The 17,518-nt window shown below is 38.9% G+C and overlaps 1 protein-coding gene across 5 annotated transcripts in view; it reads right to left on the bottom strand.

Annotated features, from left to right (window-relative positions):
* The window catches only part of alg2 (ALG2 alpha-1,3/1,6-mannosyltransferase), a 69,464-nt gene extending 53,870 nt beyond the window's left edge, over positions 1-15,594 (bottom strand). The window contains exons 1-3 of one of the 5 annotated variants that reach the window (XM_077525848.1): positions 15,446-15,594; positions 12,395-12,461; positions 1,472-1,533 (exon numbers count right to left, since the gene is read on the bottom strand). The gene's annotated coding sequence lies outside the window, so the exon portion shown is untranslated. Of the gene's footprint in view, positions 1-1,471; positions 1,534-12,394; positions 12,462-14,319; positions 14,539-15,255 lie in introns of those variants that run through there. The other 4 variants (XM_077525844.1, XM_077525845.1, XM_077525843.1 and 1 more) reach the window with 4 other exon arrangements.
* Positions 15,595-17,518: the final 1,924 nt, after the last annotated feature.

Raw genomic sequence — 17,518 nt, 5'->3', positions numbered from 1 at the left:
CATGTGTGTGTTCTCCCTCGCCCCCGTTTGGAAAGTACACTTGAGCGGTATTATGTGGCTGTTTCCACAGTGGAAGCCTGTTCCTGGATGCGAGGCTGCAGTGGAAGTTCCCCTTCATGGAGGGAAGGACCAGGAGGGGGGAAACAAAAGACAGGGAAAAAGGAAAGAGAGCACAAAGGAAGGAGTGAACGGAAGGTTTAACGAGAGGTCAACACAGCATTCCCTGAGGTAACCGGACAGGTGTAAAGAGTCGGACAAGTGGCGCAGCGAGGTGCGGTTGAGTCGGGGTTTGAAAAAAGTTGCTCAGTTGAATGAACCACGAACCTCATGAGGCAAGGCGCTGTAGAAAAACTGATAAATTGATATGCTGTACATTTCCGTAATGCCAAAGCCTTCCATTCGCTCACAGTGTGTGCAACTATTCCTGATGTTTGGATTATCTCTTAACTCAACTATCTGATTTATTTACTAATTAGACCCTAAAAATAAAAATAGCCGCAGGTTTTTGGTTTTGTTTTTCTTCCTGGTGACGCTTACGCAAGCAATGGAATCACAATGTAACCCAGCCAAACCAAAATGTGCTTCCGTTACCCGTCAGTTGCCAAGATGGAAGATGCCAAATCAAATATAATCAAAAAAAAAAAAAAAAAAAAAGGATTCCAAATCAGTTACGTAATATGTTTACTCTAAAAGAAATCTGGTTCTACGAACATGTTAATGTTCACTGCCAGAGAGAAGTTTACCTGAAGTGTGTTGCAGAGTGTTTAGGTTGCAGGATTTGTTCGACATTTTAAGCATGAACAAGCTGGCACTGGTCTGCAATGTCTCGTAATACCGCAACAGTGAGTCAGAGTAACATAAAGCAGACTAAGTCGTACAAGCGACAAGCAGGTCATTACGGTAACTTACTCTGTAAATTCTGACTTGATAGTGCTAAAAACAATACCAAAGTTTTTCTTTCTGGAGAAACACAAGGAGTACTAGTCAATCCATTGAGTAATATCATTTTTGGTGTAGTGTGAGTTCTCCATGAAGTCCAGATGGGAAAATTACATTTTGAGGGAGCGTATTTATTTTTTTAAAGTTTTTTTTTTTCCATGTTATTAGAACAGTGCTTCTGAATTATTTTTTTCTCATGCTGCCCCAGGAAGAAGAAAATATTTCACCTACCACCCATCTCTCCGCCGTGACTATTAAGTATCATTTGTCTATAAAATTGTTGTAAGCACACCTTTGCAGAAGATTAATATCACTGACTGCGCACTCTCTGACAATGAGAGCGCCACTGCCACCTACTGTAGTGGATGTCCAATTACAAGAAAAAAAAAAACATGTTCCCTGGGGGTCACACACATGCTCCCCAGGTGGACCACCTTTGTAAAAATAATTTTATGAGGTATGTACATGTATATATGTATGCATGTATGTATGTATGTATGTATGTAGAAGGTGAGCCGTCATTGGCCGTTACCTGGGCCCTGAGCAACTATGATGTCATCTTCAGTCGACAGCAAGTGGCAAAATGGCCGCCCCCTGAGATGGATAAAAACGAGTGAATTTTGCTGAGTAACTCATATTCCACAAACACAATATTAATCATAATACCGTGTTTTAGACTGGTGGGGCTGCATAGACAATTGTGGAGTTTTCTTCCCCTTTAATTCTGGTAATTCCATACTGAAAGTGTAAAGTACCACATGCATGGCCTGCCACTGTGAATGGCATTTGTAGAAGCATTTTGTTCTCCATGAGGGCCACACTATACAATAGGTGTCTGATTGCACATTTGCAAGTATTTCTCATCATCTAGTACCGGGGTCTCCAAGTTCGGTCCTCGAGAGCCCCTATCCAGCCTGTTTTCCATGTCTCCGTCCTTCAGCACAGCCGAATCTAATGATCGGCTAATCAGCAAGCTTTGCAGAAGCCTGATAATGATCCCGATCATGAATCAGGTGTGTTAGTGGAGAGAAACATGGAAAACAGGCTGGATAGGGGCTCTCGAGGACCGAACCTGGAGACCCCTGATCTAGTAGGTGTGCATAGCTGAAGGCAAAGTGGAACATCTCAACTTTCAAATGGTATAAAATAAAGCTTACTAGGTTGGTATCTTAATGCTGTTGGGAAAACCGATAAAACCTAATTTTAATTTTGTATATGAAAGGAAATTATACAGTAGTTGACGTTAGTATTTCTTGCAAACTTTGGACGTCAGCAACAACTTATGACTGCTTTTATGGCCACTGCATTCCCACTAAATAAGCAAGTGGTTACAGTCATGGGGAGTGGCAAGCTAAGTACTTGATCTGCAGGTATGCAGCTGGCTGAGCATCAGTAGAAACGACTGGCACTCGTCCATCCTTGACTATCGTTGTTATGGAATTTAAAAAAGAAAAAAAAATGATTGCACAGTTTCTGGGAGATTCACGATGAAACCCACAGGGGCAGAAACTACTGGCTGCAGATGAGTGTGCTGTTTCCACAGGTGTAAGTTTCTGCATCCAGGTTGGAGAGGTCCAAAACTGAGTTACTTTAAATGACAATCAAGTGTCAAAATTGAGAAAAAAAAACAAGATTTTATTTTAGTTTTATGTATATTACTATTGTCAGTAGGGGTGTTAAAAAAAATCGATTCGGCAATATATTGCGATATTACATCACGCAATTCTCGAATCGATTCAATAGGCGGCCGAATCGATTTTTAAACGTCCATTTTTGATGGAAAAATATTCAAGAAAATGTCTTACTTAGGGTTAGGGTTCACACCTTAATCATGGAAACATGTTATATTAATTAATGAAACATTAAGCCTTACTATTTTATTTCAAAGTCGTTCAAACGTGAAACAGATTACAACCTGTTTGTTAAATACAGTGGCTCACAGTTATGACTGAAGTTTCAGATAAATAAATACATTTTCATACAAATCTTAACAGTGTACATGTACAAGTTTACTGAATAGTATTTTCTAAATTTGAGTTAAAAAAATAAAATAAATCCCAACAATCGACTTATAAATTCGTATTAGGATTAATCAGTATTGAATCGAATCGTGACCTATGAATCGTGATACGAATCGAATCGTCAGGTACGAGGCAATTCACACCCTTAATTGTCAGCATTGTAGACAACAAATATTGCTCATGCATACCTATATACAGTAAATAGGTCGTTTCTCGTTTCAATATCGGGAAGCAATTTTAAACGTAACCTCCAACTGCTTGGATTTCCAAAGATGTTGATCTACTTGTAGAAATCATAAAAGCGCTGTTTAAGACACACAACAACAATTTTTGCTCGCATAATAAATGTAAATGTTACCTCCACAGTCCATTGCTCCGGGATAGTACAATTCCAGATTGTTTTTTTTGTTTTTTTTTTGGGGGGGGGGGGGGGATAATTGTCTCACGTCGTAAAGACATTTGAGTTGGAACCATCCTCACGCGTGTCTCGTGAGACGCTTGTGTAATGTGTACCTCTCGAGACCTTAATTCAGTAAAAGGTTTACTCTGCAATTATCAACAAGTGTGCACACCCTTCAAAACTTGGGATGCGGCTGTGAACCAATCATATTCAAACTCATGTTAAAGTAGAGTCAGCACACACAAAGCTTTTCCTGACATTTGTGTAGTCACATTTTTCAGCATAAGCCAAGGTCCGCAAAGAGCTTCCCCAGCATCAGTGGGATCGCACTGTTCAAAGGTATGTTCGGAGAAGGGTGCAACATAATTCCAAGATACTGAATATATATATAATGGATCACAGTGATTACTGTCATAATCATTAAGTGGAGAAAATACGGTCAAAATTGGTTGGCCATCCAAAAAAACTAGTCAGGGAGGTTGCCAAGAGTCGAACAGCAACATTGAAGAACTTGCAGGGATTTCTGGCAAGTACTAGCCGTAAAGTATGGCATGTAGTCTGTGGAGTCATAGTACTTGTATTTCAATTGATGGGTGTTTTTAAAATTATCTTTTTGTTTAGTTTTTACTACACAATAGTCAATGTGATGGGGTTTTTTTAATCTTGCACACAACATACATTTTTCAAAAACAAAAACTAATACTAAAACTAATAAAACTAAATTAAAATAACACATTAAAAAACTAAAACAAATCCGCTCTGAAACTAATTACAAGTAACTAAATTTCAAAAACAAAACTTAAAATAAAATAAAAACTATAATAAAAATGACAAAACACAACAATATTCAGTACAAAACAACACCACGCCTACAAATGACGCATGGTGGTGGCAACATTGTGCTTTGTGGCTGCTGTTGTTCAGCTGGGGCCTTATCAATCAATCAATCAAACTTTATTTATATAGCACCTTTAATACATTCAAATGCAAATAGTTAAGGTAAGGGGAATTATGAACGGTTCCAAATGCCAGTCAGTGTTGGCACAAAAACTTTGGGGATCTGCTAGAAAGATAATAAATCTCAGGAAAAGCTTACTTGAACAGATGCACTTCATTAATCAGAGGCACTTTAAATGGTGGCAGGTGCGTAATGACTCTCATTTGACAGGTTTGAATGTGAATGGTTAATTCTGAACACAGCCAAATAAATCACTTACATAACCACATCAACTCAGTACAGTACTTTACTTCAGTTCTCAAAAAGTTTTTTTTTTTCTCAACTCGGCTGTACATGTCAACATTAATGGTGGAAAAAATTCGAAATGATTTTTGTTGGTCTTATTTTATTTCATGTCACAAAAACCTGATGTTTAAACAGGGCTGTGTATTTTTTATTTTTTATTTTTTTGTATGCACGCTACCTGCTAGTCAAATAGTGGCAGCTACTGAGAAATGTTTGCAATCCGAGATTAATAAAAGGGTAGTAATAATCCTGTGATAAAAACGTGAATAAACCTGACCCGGATGATGCATGTATATACAAAGCACAGGTGCGGGTCCTCTCATTATAATAAGCCAAGCTGGACATACCTGAAGGTAAGCATGTGTGAATACATTAAGTCTAATTACATCCACAGAAGCATTTCATTCATTTACTTTGAAGACAGAGTGAAAGTTGGGAGGGGGGTTAACGGTTTAAAGGAGGAAAAAATATGCTGGTGTTCAACAATCAAAACAGTTCCCAGGTGTCTTAATGAAATGTGACAAGCTTGAGTGAAAATATCTTAAGGATCAATAATTACAGCTTACTTCATGTCACCCACTCGAAACTATTATTTAGAGCAATCAGGTTTGGGAAAGGCGGTCCTGACTCATGCATATCAGCCACTGCCCACCATTTAGTGCAAGGCGTGCCAACAGCAGCGATTCAAGCATTTTATTTGCGACATGATAGTGTGTCCATGTGGCTATCACTTGAGACTTTTTTTTTTTTTTTTATATTTACATTTGCAACTGACAAGAAATTGCCTTGGTTGTCATTTCACACTTGGTAGGTGGGCGGTACTCCAAAGACCATACTATTTGTATAAAAACTAGAGAGAGGCCGTTTTCTCAGGCCGATATCGATACAGATTTTTAGTAGTCAAGGAGGTCGATAACCGATATTCAGAGCCAAAGTTCGTTTGGGATAAAATAGAAAATATTGGCGTCAAAATAAAAAATAAATACCTAAATAAATAAATACAAATTCCAACACTTTGCTTAATTGCTTTTTAGCATGATTATCAAACAGCTGTTCAAATTTGCAACATGTTCAAATCAAGGCATTTTTCTTTTTATCTGAATAGTCTTAGAAAGCTAAATTAAAGCTTCAACAAATAAATAGCTCTCCAAAGCGTTCTACAATAACGAAACATTTCTAAAATTTTAATGTAACTAGTGATGGTCCAATCAGGGTTTTATGTTGCCGATACCGATCATCAATGAGTAAGATCGGCCGATACCGATCACATTGATCATCGATATTTTTTCCCAATGTATTTATGGTTGGATGAGGAAGTTGCCGCCACACTGTGCCCTCAAGTTGGTCTCTCAGGCAGGCTGCGAAGCATGAGCTACGGGTGATCGGATTTTTGATCGGGAATAAAAGGCTTTGATCAAATATTCCGATCATGTGCTTTTTTTAAGAATATCGGCCAATTACAATCGGTGGCCAATCGATCGGAGCATTCCTAAATATAACTGAAATGTTAAACTTTTACTTAGCTTTGTGTTAGGTTCAAACAAGAAAAAGTGAGAGATTTCCAAGGCTCAGGCTCAGTTAATCTCTAACTTTAACTGAAAGTTTAAATAAGTAAATAAACAAATCTCTTAACGGCCTTCAGACTTTTAAAGAAGGCAGACGCTGCTATCCCTAATAAAAATGAACAAGTCACTATTCCATACTATGAGCAACTAAAAACACACAGTAAATATGTTGTATAGAACCTTAACGCAATGTTGATGTAATAGTTGGAAGGAGTTTTAGTCACCAGGTTGTGTATTGAGCAAAAACTGGTGAGTCTTTGTCTATAAGGCTTTCATTTTTTACCAAATTTTGCTTTGAAAATGCTTTTCAACAATGTTTATATTGCTTGTTGGGATGAATCCTTGAAAACATGGCGTCTATTTAACTAGATTCTCCGGCAACAGCATTTCAAAATCCAAAATGAAACTAAAAGTGTGGACCTTATGATGTAAGACATATTGGGATTTTATCATTAATAGGTAGAGAGTTGCAATTATCCAAGGTGGTAATCAACTGAAGGCATCCACTGGTAATTTACTAACCACTTGTTGAACTTGCTGAGGTGAGGTGTGCTGAGTATATGTCGTTGACAGCTTTAAGTGACTGATTTGGGGTTCACTTTTAGACACCCCACCAATCGATGCTTAGGATGAAAGTGAGCTCAAGATTTGACACAGCTTATATTGCAGGTCATTAAAAAAAAAAATGCTAAGCTAGTTCATGCCTCATTGTTGCACTTGACTATACAGTGTTGCTTTTTGATTGAGCTTTTTACTGAGTTTCTTTTAGTGAAATTCATGATCAGTTCTCTAAGTCCAGTTAAATCATCTTTATTTATATAGAAGTTCATAGTTTCTTTAAATTCTTGAACCAAAAAAAAAAAAACGCACATTTTCAAAAGTGTAGAACAGGAACCTTGAAAAACATACTGACAAACTGAGTTCAAATCAGATTATAGAGGCCGGTTATAATAGTCGAGTCTGTTCTTTTATATGGCAGTCGGTTTAAATTGTGGCAGTAAAAAGTGATCAGGGGGATATCTTTGGTTGTTTCACGGTCATTACTGGGAATAACAAGATCAAACATCAGTCACATACTACGCCTCAATACATTACTTAACGGTTAAAAGACAAACATTCTTTGTGTTGAATACAGTTTCAAGTGAAACATCGCTGTTCTCAACAAGATAAGCCAGTTCTATGATTAGAATGCTTGAATCTTGGCTGAAGTTGAGGGAGTGGAATGAGTTGTGCTGAACTGATCTGAGGTGTTCTTTCTGGTGCCACAAATGTTCTCCTATAGCTGCAAGGGAAAGTCTCAGGCTCGCACAAGCTAAAACACCACACAGTGGATATAAAAAGTCTACACACCTCTGTTCAAAAAATAAAAAAATAAATAAATTTAAAAAAAAAGACAAAAATATCAATAATTTCAAAAGTTGTTTTCAACATTAAACTGTAACCTGCAACTCATTCATTTGAGGGGAAAAAAAAGTACAAGTAATAAATTAACAACAGAGATGAGGTAATTGCACAAGTGTGCACACCCTCTGTGCTTCATTGTTTATTTTCATTTTCAGCTCTTCTCCTGACTGATACCGTCAAACAATGACATCCCTTCTGATGACGTGGGAGCTCTCAGTGGACCATGGCTTTTGCTGCAAGCAGGTGACTTCAAAACTGTCAGCAAAAGCCTACTAGAACAGCTGGACTTTATTTGGGGTGAATCGGAAGCACTTAAAATGATAAATGTGTGCATGCTGACCCCTATTTAACACAACTTGAATGCGATTGGTTGATACTGAATATATATTCCGTTATAGGAAGATATGCTCACTTAAATATTTATATATATATACCAAATTTTTTAGTGGTTTAATTTTACTTTTCGTCTCTAAACTAGACCAAACATTTTTTTTTTAAATCAGATTAATCACATCTTAGAATTTTGATTAATCATGAAGGCTTTTTATCAACATTTTTTGCCCACAAAATTTGAAGAGTGCCTGTTATGTTAATTCGTTCGGCATTTAATATTATCTTTTTTGACCCACTGCAATCTCATCCTCCTCTTTTTCTAATCAATAACTTGCATAATTTAAAATGTGCTACCTTTAATGTGACCATCCGCTGTCAAGCTAAAGGATAATTAATAGTGTGATTAATCGGCGTTAATGGTGAAAAATGTTTTTATATCACAACAACCTGACATTTGAACAGGGGTGTGTAGACTTTTTACATCCACAACAGTTCAGAAATCGACTCCCTAACTTAAATAAGCATCGACTGCGGCATTACGTACACCGACCACCAGACATCATTTAAGGTCACCGCCATCCTCTTTAGTGGGAGGTTGAGTTGTGTGTTTCGACACCAAAGACCAAAATATGTCACATGCATGTTCCCCTTTCTAACATCTCCCTGAAAATGGCATTTAAACAAAAGTCTCCACTGTGGTGACTCACTGGTCCTCTCGTCCAAACACTATCCCGTGCGCCCTAATGAGACATTAAGAGTCGCCATTTTAAATACGTGCAGACAAGATAACTGCGCCATAGGGGGGAAAAAATTGCATTGCCTTCAATAAACTCTTTGCAAATGGCATGATGGAAAATGTGCAGCGGAGGTGCTAAACTTCAACACCCATAAAGCCGTTCACATGCACATACATAGTGCTTAGCATAAATGCATACACTCCAACATGTTTGTAAGAACACCTTTAGTTTCCTGTCAGAATTAAGATTTTTTTTCTATGGGATACTATACTACAAAACATTCCCACAAATGTGGGCCATTAATTACAAACAAGATTTGTTAATTAGTACCCACAAAAAAAGTACTTTTTAATTATATTTATGAAAGCACATTTTGCGCAAATAAGTACACCCCAGGCGGCACGGTGGGCTGAGTGGTTCGAGTCCAGGCTCCAGCCTTCCTGGGTGGAGTTTGCATGCTCTCCCCGTGCTTGTGTGGGTCTTCTCCGGGTACGCCGGTCTCCTCCCACATTCCAAAGACATGCATGGCAGGTTAATTGGGCGCTCCGAATTGTCTCTAGGTGTGATTGTGAGTGTGGATGGTTGTTCGTCTCTGTGTGCCCTGCGATTGGCTGGCAACCAGTCCAGGGTGTCCCCCGCCTACTGCCCAGAGCCAGCTGAGATAGGCTCCAGGACCGCCCGCCACACTTGTGAGGAGTAAGCGGTCAAGAAAATGGATGGAAAGATGGAAGTATATCCTGAGCAAAAGACTCACAACTTGTTAATTCCAGGCCTAGCGGACATGTTGCTATCCATAACAGTCACTGAGGGCATAGAAAATACTAGAAGTAGTCGTTTTTGTTGTGGGATGCATTAATTTTTTGCACTAGTAAATTTGATTAAACTGAAGCTTTTGTATTCTATGCATTCTATTGTCAACCTTACTTCATATTCTACAGAACACATTATGTCAAAAGTTTGGCAATTGTTCTTATGTTCATTGAGATATTGAATAAAATCTTTAAATTTTACGCAGGGTGTGTACGCATAGATGCTGAGCACTGTATATGCAAAGACGAGAAAAGCGCACACGACGAAACGCGGGGTTTGGTCGCTCGCACGCTGTTACGCAACCTTTGAATAACTGATTCGCGTGGTTCGATTTTACCAGCAAAACCGCAAAAAAAAAAAAAAAAAAAGTGATAAATCTGTCATCGAACAAGCGTGGGGGGGGACACGACGGAACATTACGCACGCGCCGCTTTGCGTTACTCTGCGTGGGAATGCAACCTGGTGAGGAAAGCGCCAAAACATGTGATAACATCTACTCATGGCCCCGAGTGGGATACTGTACGTCCGCCTGCGTCGCGGCTCATGGAAACACTTCCCGCCCCTTTCTCCTGTCTTTGGGCACTGGGCTGATAAGGCAAGGATGGCTTGCCTTACTCCACTTGGGCAATCCCGGGTGGGGGAATCCCCCCCGGGGTGTGTGTGCGTCCACGGAAAGGGAAGAATGCCACTATTGAGCAGTGTGCCACCGCCGCGGCAACCCCCTCCCCCGCACGCCTTCCTCTTCCTTGTGCTCTGACGTACAGTTGCGGCAGATTTGGTGACCGTGAGATAAAAGCCTTCCTCTGTCTGTGTCTGTGCTCTCCTCGCTCTCCGGTGACACCCGAGTGCTGAGTGCTGCCGCTTTGGCCGCTCCGCATAGAGGCCTCATTCAACGTGACACAATCACTTTTCACTTTGTGCTCTGCGATAAACCAGAGTTCACTGCATCTGCGGTGGTGCTGTGTGTGCGTCGTTAAGCCGCCAAGATGCTGGAACGGCTCACAAACTGGGTATTGGTTTGGAGGACAAAACTGTCTTGGCCATAAATTCGGCATGACGGAATAAGTATGTTGGCGCAAAACGGTTCTCTTGCAATAAAATGTTGCTTTGCCCTGACCAAAGCCAACAATCCTAATCTGGCCAAAGCAGCAATTTGGACTATGCAAAATGGTGTGCACTCGCGATATCCAAACATCACAATATGATATCACGATATTGTGGGGAGGCTGCGATACAAAAAAAAGGTCACAATATTTTTAAAAAAAATAAATAAATAAAAAATGAGCTCATACTAAAAAACAAAACAAAAAAACATTATGCTTTTGTACATTACAGCAATGCATATAAACAACCTACAATCTCTAATAAGACTTAATATTGAGGCACTTACTTGCTAATGCAAGCACACGTTGAGTTCTTCCACATATTGACTCACAAGTATGTTATGTGCCCCTTCAACTGACCAATAGCGTGGATTTTAAACATAGAAGGGCCAAAACATGCCTTATGAAAATTAAACTGCACTAAAGACCTAGCCACCAGAGGGTGCTAGAACGGCACAATTGGAAACCAACCTGACTTTTTTAATATAGTGACATGTCGACGACGTTCTATTGTGCCAGTTTTAATATCGCGATATCACGATATTGCAGTTATCTTTACATCCCTCGTGTGCACTACTAGCGCGCTTTTTATTATCGGTAATAAAAACATAACATCACTGTTGGGCGGACTGTTCACACCTCTAGAAACATTACTTCTCAGATCATCAAAAACACACCATCTTGCTTGCAAACTAACTTGGTATTATACTTTATATTGCCATCAATACTTCTCCCCACAATCTCGTCCAGTCGCTCATTTATTACATGAAAAAAAAAATGCTATTAATCATGCAGTCATTAATTTAAATCTTATGACATGTCGCCGCCGCCAGCTGTGCCCATCAAAGGCTGCGCTTGAGCTGAGCCCTCAAAAAGAGAAACGTCTTTAATACTTAAAAAACATACACACTTTCAAACAGAGGTGGGCATCAATTCGTCATTGACTGGAACTGATGATTGATGGAAGTGCCCACATTTTGGCGTGTGCTTCAGCACTTTCAGAGAATGCTTGACAATGCGAAGCCTTAAAAAAAAAAATACACGGATTGAGAAGGACCATGTGTTCTCAATGTGATCGACAGAAGTAATCCCGCTTCACTCGGTGCTCAGACTGTGCATTTTTTTTTAAGGCGACGCATTGTCAAGCATTCGCTGAAAGTGCCGAGGCACACGCCAAAAGGTGAGCACTTCTATCAATCATCAATTCCAGTCATTGACGACACCCACCTGTTGCTTTCAAACTTGAGGCAACGTATTGCCGCAAGGCTCCCACGGAAGTCAAGAATAAGTAGTTATACGATGCTTTTCAGACAGCTGAAGTGTTTAACAGAGTTAAGAGATTTGCTCTCAAGCTGTTTTCAACACTAGACTGACCATAAGCATCGATTTGTGGGAAAAAAAATTACCATATTTGGAACAAATTCAGAACATTCAGAGAGAATTACAACCAAAGTTAGAATGAAAACAAGTGCATCTTGGAAGGTACAAACTACTGTATGCAAATAGTCTATCTCAATAGACACTGGACATACATAAATTGTGCTACATCAATGCATTCCCCTTCCTTTGACATTATCCCCGTTTTTCCCACAAATTTTCACACATTTAATCCGTATCAACATCAAATTAAATGGGTGCTTTCTGTGCCCCGTCTGTCCACAAAAAGTTATGTATCAATTGTTGCATAATCTTGAATGACTCATAACAAAAAACTAATGTATAAACACAATAACGTAAGGACGCTATTCATTGTAAAGATAGATAGATAGATAGATAGATAGATAGATAGATAGATAGATAGATAGATAGATAGATAGAATCTGCAAAACGTTAACTCACCATTTTATTTTTTTTTCCAGGGAAGTTCCATCCTATCGTGCGCCTATAATGTTGAATGAAACCCCACCTGCGTGGAAAGCAAAATCATTAGGCAAATATCACGCAGGGACTGGTACATATTTGATCCCACTAGTTTCTGTAAACAAATAAATCGTGTATTTTTTGTTTGTTTTTTTCACGTGTGATAGGTACGTGCTTTACCATGTTTATCTCTCAGCTCTAAGGCTTCCCTCCACCCTCCAAAAACGTGACTTTCATATTGTTCACGTCTGAGATTTTAGCATGAATGGTTGTTTTCTCTGTACGTGCCCTGCTGTGTTGTTTTCCAAAATGTGTTCTATAAATAAATCTAGATCAGATTGGATTTGGCATGTCTCTATTAAGGAATGTTAAATTACCTTTCAAATGTTCTTTTTTTGGCTAATCATGAGAGAAATAATGTCAAATCCAAACTGGAATTTGCTCAAGCCTCTTTAAAATCAGCCAATGAACAAACCATACATTGTATGTGTGTAAATCCCCTGACTGACTTCCAAGGCAGGAGAACACCGTTAATTACCTGCACGTTTGATTCTATTTAAAGGACATGGTCATAATCTCATATTACTCTACTACAGGTCTGGGGAAATAATGGAGCGGGCTAATCTGGATTTACACGTCATCGTGGTGAGGTTACCGGCGAGCCAGCTAGAGAAGGTCCAGTTGAGGATACCGCTCCACAAACAAAGTCTGACTCTATACGACCTAGACATGCTCCGGGGAAAGAACATGAACTGATGCAGGGTCATGCTTGTGCAGATGTCCTCCAAGTACATCAAATACTCTATGAAAAGGCCCTTTTATGAAATAAAGCCACCCTTTTATAAGAAAGATGCAGCGGATGTCCTAGAAAAGTATTTACAACTCATGAGGCAAGCAGAAAAGAACAGGATAAACCAAAGGAGGACATGTGATCTTATTGAGAGGCAAAACAGAGTTGGACGGAAGTAATGACCATAATAGGTGGACAAATTATCTTTAGTTGCATTTCATCAATGTCCACACAAACTTATGGCACTGTTAAATCTGGAGTTAAGTGTGCCCCATGTGTACATGGTGTGTTCACAATGCAGCTGGCAAAAACCGTGTTTAGTGCGAATTGCACGACAACATACTGAGTGTGTCACAAACAAGCTTAACCAATGCAGGGGAATGCATATATCCGGAATTTTCATTGCACGCTTAAATGGAAAATATTAATTCTGGGGGGATTCGAGGTCATCTGGCTTGTGGACGAACAGTGATTTTCTAGTATGTCAAGTCTGCAGGGTGGTGAACGGTTGAGTAGTGAGGATCCTTTTTCCTATTCAGGAGTCAATTCACTTTTCATCAAGTTCTCTTTCGATCAGGAGTGTCAGTTATTTTTGTTGCAGGCCACATTGTAGTTATGGTTTCATTTGGAGGGCAGTTATGACCCTAAATAAATGTGCGATCGCCTTAGATACAGAAACAACAAATTGATGGATAACTAGTTTTAAAATCTGAGGCCAGTGAACATCATTTGTTCAAATATTATTAGATTTGTTTCTTTTTTTTTTTAAAAAAGGGGAACAAAAATGCTTGCAATATGTCAATGTTTTTATAAGAGGTTGGTATTTGAGCAAAAAACATCGGCAGACCATGGGGGTAAAAAATCTTTACAATATGTTGTATGTGCCCCCACCAATCTAAAGACAGCATTCTCACTAATGTGTTTGTGGAATATGAGTTAATTAGCTAAATCAGCCCATTTTTATCCATCTGAGGAGGCGGCCATTTTGCCACTTGCTGTCGACTGAAAATGACATCATAGTTGGTCAGGTAATGACCAATCACAGTTCAGCTTTAAAAAAAAACAAAAAAAAAACAAAAAAAAAAAAAACAGGTGAGCCTTAATTGATCATTACCTGAATCCTGCCGTGTTCTAATCCACAAGGCTGGGTTCTCCGAAGGCCGAATTTGAGCAACTGTGATGTGATGTGTTTAACCTGACTTATTAGGACTTTAAATGGGTACTTGACTCATTGAGCCACTTTCAACAGTAAGAAGATACGTTGTCTATAATTAATGTGATAACTTCATTACTTTCCAATTTCCATCAACAATTAATACCTTTAAAACAAATGTTTCCACTTGCTGTCGACTGATGATGACATCATGCCTGCTGGGGAAATAGGTAACGACCAATCACAGCTCACCTGTTTTCTGGGTTTGGCCAGCAAACTGAGCCATGATTGGTCGTTAACTGTTTCCCGTACAGAGGTGATCACATCTTTAGTCGACAGCAAGTAGAAAAATTTGTTTTTAAAGGTATTGATTGTTCATTTAAAAAAATGAAGTTATCACATTAAGTATTGGCAAAATATTATCTTCTAACATTTGAAAGTGGGTCAATGAGTCACTTGTAAAGTAAATAAACTGTCTCATGTTTCATTTTTTTTTAGCACAACTAACCTATAAGACCAAACCATTTACATATTAAAAATATGTTTAGCTAATACAGAGGTATTTATTGCTTATGTTTGCTAAAATAATACACGTTTAAGAGAAAAAAATAATTATTAAATAACAACCTTCAGCCCTTCTCTAATTAGGTTCACCTTTAAATGTTATAGTAATGTATTTAAGATTGATCCGGAAGTTTCCCCCATAAAACTTTCTGAGCAGTCTATGTGCCTCAAACTTGTTTACACCGTTAATGACGCTTCACTCCCCGGAGCCATGACCACAACGGAGCGGATAAAGCAGACCATGTACGCAGCTACCAAACCTGCCGTACGTGTGACTTGCCCAACGAACCGAGCCGCGTTCCCCAACACCAATCCCCAGACAGAGAGACTTACAAGTGGCGAGATTTACTCTCGACAGCTGCTCTGCTCGCTTTTGTCGAGTTGGTTTTTGTGAGTGTGGCGGCAGCGTCATATCAGCTGACTGCAAACCGAGCGCGCGCTCACTTTGGAGGGATTTCAAGCCGGTATCCCGTATCGCTTTGGTCGAATGCAAACGGGGACACGCTGTAAGGGCTAAAAATACCTGTCTACGACTATATTTGGCATGGCTGGTTCACAATTGCGCCGCTGAAATAGTAGGGCCCGCCCCGGTACAATGAATGGACTCCCTTTCAACCTCCAGCCTCCGACTGCCAGGTGCTAAAATTAGCAACAAAGCTTGCGTCAATCACGAGCCTCAGTGCGTCAAGGCTTTCCCCGCCCACCAGGGCTCGTCATTGGCCAGAATTAGGACGTTGTCAGAAAAATACGCGCCTCGTGATTGGATGCTCGGGTTTTCTTTTTTTTTCTTTTTCTTTTTTTTTAGCAGGCTTCTGAGTAGCTGTTTTAATTTGATGTTTGTCGTGTACTAAATGTCTGCTGGACCTGCTTGGCCTCGGTGTCTGTTTTTGAACCCCACCCACCACCAAAAAATACAAAAGTGAATCATAAATTTGCCCAAAATGCTAAAATAACTTTTCGTTTAGGGTTTATTTTATTTAACATGCCAGAATGTTGTTTCTACCACAAGTCAGGTGGTTTCATTATCTGCCTTAATTTGGTTTGTGCGTCAATGCCTTCCCCCACATTAATACCAGCGTCCATGCACAAATCATCCACAATCTGATTTGAACTGGAGAAAGCGCTTAACATGCTGAAACGAGTATCAGTTCAATACTTGAAAGAACAAATGATTCAGTTGTGCTTGTTATCAGCTCCATCGCCACAACAGCAGGCCAGTGTGTTCTGAGAAGCTGGTAACAGCATGACATTGTCAATCAACCATACATCACACTCTATAAAACAACAGATCTAATTAATTTATACTGTATCAAAAAAAAAAAAATCATTTTCCATGGATGACAACACCACCACATAAATAGCGGTAAAGTCAACCATGTTTGTAATCTATTGACTGAGGATTTGAGATCTTCTAGGTGGAAAAACAATGAAGAACATCAACCAGGAAGCATGAACGACTTTGACACAACAGATTCTGAGAAGCAACCTTATTCTTCATCTCTAATATTTAAGAGAATCGTTTGATGTGTCTGGCTCCAATCTGTTGTGAATACTGTACGCGGTGTCCTGTGCTAGCCTAAAAGCCACAGGCCTCTGGCATTCAAAAATTCTCCATTTAATCCGAAAAATCACAAGTCAAATGAATTTTGTCCGTTCACAATGTTAGCAAAGCGATGAGAGCATGTTATTTTCCTAGCGTGTTCAGTGATTTTCTTCTTATCAGTAAACACTCTGCAAGGTATTAGAAGAGCCAAACTATTTTGTGTGAATTTTGTTCTTCCAAAATTGTGTACAAATACAGTATAATTGAAACAAAAAATACATTGTTACTTTTGTAACTTCTGTATTTAACACATTCACTGCCAGCTCAGCAAAAATACCTTATTTGACGTCTTTTTCCGTCAATGGCAATCAATGAGTTAAGATGAGATGTAACCAAAATTGACGGATTTTTAAGCAAAATTTGCCTTAAAAAAAGAAAAAACGAAAAAAGGATACTGCAATATAATCACAAAATATATTGGCACATTGTGTTTAACACATTCACTGCCAGCCCAGCAAAAATGCATTATTTGACGTCTTTTTCCGTCAATGGCAGTCAATGAGTTAAGTTACATTTAACAGTCTGTACTTTTTAAATAAGTACTTTGAGGTTTTTTTATGCAAGTATCTACTTCTCCTTAAACTGCTTGCGAGATTTCAAGGTATTGATTCACTGACCAAAGCCACGCCCCCTCACTGACGTACATTTAGCTGACATTAGCCACGTTTCTATGTTTGTAGCATAACATATTCCTAATGCAAGTTTACAACTATATAACACCAAATATTATCGGTTTGAAGTTGTATTTATGTGATAAACATACTTAGCGAGCAGGAAATTATGCTAATTCTGAATCCGTTCTGAATTATTTCCCTTGTTTACTACGTAGCAGGTAAGTACTGCAAATTTAGAAGGACAAAATATATATATATATATATTGTTTTTTTATTTTATTTTTTTATAAAGACCACTCTACTACTATAGTACTTTACTGTCAACATTCTGACAGTTTTCACAAAAATGACAAAAGCGCTCTGATCATTAATGTATGCA

Source organism: Festucalex cinctus, chromosome 7, assembly GCF_051991245.1.
Source record: "Festucalex cinctus isolate MCC-2025b chromosome 7, RoL_Fcin_1.0, whole genome shotgun sequence".
Taxonomy (NCBI): domain Eukaryota; kingdom Metazoa; phylum Chordata; class Actinopteri; order Syngnathiformes; family Syngnathidae; genus Festucalex; species Festucalex cinctus.
This window is presented reverse-complemented; position numbering and strand designations above follow the sequence as displayed.